Raw genomic sequence first — 3332 nt, 5'->3', positions numbered from 1 at the left:
TTTGAAATTTACTGATTTTATTAAAATCTTATAAATAAACTAATGTTTAGCCTATATTGTTTATTTTTAACATATTTAACTTTTTAAACATGCAATTGTCCGTAACTGACAAGGTTTAGTTGCAAATCTAATTGCCAGTTATTATACAAAGTTTAACCAAGTTAATAATTTAAAAGTAATTTAATACCTTTATTATATATTTTTTATTTAATTATAGTATTTTTTTTTTCTGAATAAATATCATACAAGCAGTGTTGCCAGCCATATTTTAAAAAAATCTCCAGTCACTAATCTGGTTTGTGATCTAGTCTATAGTCTGAACTATATTCCAGTCTTCAGTCTGATATAAAGTATATGGTCTGTCCTAAAGCCTAGCCTATTGTCAGAACTATAGTCTGAACTAGACTCTAATCAGGTCAATAGTCTAGTCTATGGTCTGAACTAGACTCTAGTTAGGAAAATAGTCTAGTCTATAGTGTAGATAATAGTCTAGTCCATAGTCAGGACTATAGTATAGTCCACAATCTGGACTAAAGCCTAGTCCAAAGTCTGGACTAAAGTCTAGTCCAAAGTCTGGACTAAATTCTAGTCCATAGTCTGGACTATAGTCTGGACTATAGTCTAATCTATAGTCTGGATTATAGCCTGGACTATAGTTTAATCTATAGTCTCGACCATAGTCTAGTCTATAGGCTGGACTATAGTCTAGTCTACAGTCTGGACTATAACCTAGTATATGGCCTGGACTATAGTCTAGTATATAGTCTGGACTGTAGTCTAGCATATAGTCTGGACTATAGCCTATTCTATAGTCTGGAGTATAGTCTAGTCTATGGTCTGGATTAAATTCTAATCTATAGTCTGGACTATGGTCTAGTCTCTAGTCTGGACTATGGTCTAGTCTATAGTTTGGACTATAGTCTAGTCTGAACTATTGCCTAGTCTAGAGTCAGGATTAAAGGGAATTCCAAAGTCAAGTCTATAGTCTGAATTATAGCCTACTCTATAGTCTGAACTATAGTGTAGTCTATAATCTGGACTATAGTTTGGACTATAGTGTAGTCTATAGTTTGGACTATAGTCTAGTCTATAGTATGGACTATAGTCTAGTCTATAGTCTGGACTATTGTCTAGTCTATAGTCTGGACTATTGTCTAGTCTATTGTCTTTACTATAGTCTGGCCTATAGTCTGAACTGTAGTCAAGTCTATAGTCTTAACTGTAGTCTAGTCTATAATCTGGACTATAGTCTAGTCTATAGTTTGGACTATAGTCTAGTCTATAGTATGGACTATAGTCTAGTCTATAGTCTGGGCTATTGTTTAGTCTATTCTCTCGACTATAGTCTAGTCTATAGGCTGGACTATAGCCTAGTCTATAGTCTGGACTATAGTCTGGTCTATAGTCTGGACTATAGTCTGGTTTATTGTCTGGACTGTAGTCTAGTGTAGTCTATAGTCTGGACTGTAGTCTAGTCTGGACTAAAGTCAAGTCTATAGTCTGAACTGTATCCAAGTCTATAGTCTGAACTGTAGTCTACTCTATAGTCTGGACTATAGCCTAGTCTATAATCTGGACTATAGTTTGGGCTATAGTCTAGTCTATAGTCTGAACTATAGTCTAGTCTATAGTCTGGACTATAGTTTAGTCTATAGTCTGGACTATAGTCTAGTCTATAGTCTGGACTATAGTCTAGTCTATAGTCTGGACTATAGTCTAGTTTATAGTCTGGACTACAGTCTAGTCTATAGTTTGGACTATAGTCTAGTCTATAGTCTGGACTATAGTCTAGTCTATAGTCTGGACTATAGTCTAGTCTATAGTTTGGACTATAGTCTAGTCTATAGTCTGGCCTATAGTCTAGTCTATAGTCTAGACTATAGTCTATAGTCTGGACTAAAGTCTAGTCTATAGTCTGGACTATAGTCTAGTCTATAGTCTACTATAGTCTAGTCTGGACTATAGTCTAGTCTATAGTCTGGACTATAGTCTAGTCTAGTCTAGTCTATAGTCTGGACTATAGTCTAGTCTATAGTCTGGACTATAGTCTAGTCTATAGTCTGGACTATAGTCTAGTCTATAGTTTGGTCTATAGTCTAGTCTTTAGTCTGGTATATAATATAGGCTATATTCAAGTCTATAGTCTCGACTAAAGTCCAGTCTGTAGGCTATAGTCTGTCTGTGGACTATATTCTAGTCTTTATCTGGACAATTATGTAGTCTACATTCTGGAGTGTAGTCTTGTCTATATTATGGACTAAAGTCTAGTCTCCATTCTGGACTATAGTCTAGTCCATATTGTGGACTTTAGTCTATAGACTGGGTTATATCTAGTTTATAGTCTGGACTATAGACTAGTTTATAGAAAATTTGTCGTTTTGGTTACGAACAATTTTTTGTAACAAAATCCCTCAGAAATGTTCCCTGGACTTGGCAATACTACAATTAAGTCAAGAAGAGATTATTTTTTTTAACGAAAATCACACATAGTGAATTTAAAATACATACACTCAAAAAATATATGTTAGTTAAGTTTATAACAATTACAATACGGGTGTTATGACATTGCAAATATCAATTTAATCGGATAAGTTAAAGCGTGCCGTGTAAATAAGATGAAAGTACATGAAGGAAGGTTCTATGTGAAGTTTTGCATTTTAAGATATGTGTAGGATTAATAATTTTTGTTAATAATACCCTCTCATTGTAATCAAAATTTGATTCGATCTATCAAATAGTTTCGCAGGCTTATTGACTTTTTTAATTAATTTTGTTTTGGAATTTATATAACTATTGCTATAAACAATTATTCATTATTTTATTGATTAATAAACAATTTTAATTAATTGAAAAAAAAAGAACTTGAAAGTGATAGCTATCGAAACCATATAATCGTGGGAATCGTGAATAATAGGTGCGTGTGTTTTAAACACATAATGGAAAAAGTTAATGATATGAAAATTTTGATTATTATTTAAAAGATAACGATATGTTGTGGTAATAATTATAAAAGAGATTCATGTGATTTAAATGAAATCAAACCAACTATTAGTGGTAAAAACTAATAAAATTTAGATTCAACTGAATTAATGACGTGCGAATTATGATTTTTATTATTTAACAAGTAAGAAAGTATAGTCGGGCGAGGCCGACCATATGATACCCTACACCAGTTATGAATATTAAATGTGATTTATTTTTCATAGTAAAGCATTTATTTTCAATATTCCCTTGTTCCGATACATTTAAGCAATTTATGGATGAAAAACTAATTTTCTGAAAGAGGCTTTATATGGGGGCTAGGGGCAAATATGGACCAAGCCCGATAAAAT

The sequence above is a fragment of the Lucilia sericata genome, unplaced genomic scaffold, assembly GCF_015586225.1.
Source record: "Lucilia sericata isolate MDLA Ls3-8-SP2 unplaced genomic scaffold, ASM1558622v1 Contig001491F_arrow, whole genome shotgun sequence".
Taxonomy (NCBI): domain Eukaryota; kingdom Metazoa; phylum Arthropoda; class Insecta; order Diptera; family Calliphoridae; genus Lucilia; species Lucilia sericata.
This window is presented reverse-complemented; position numbering follows the sequence as displayed.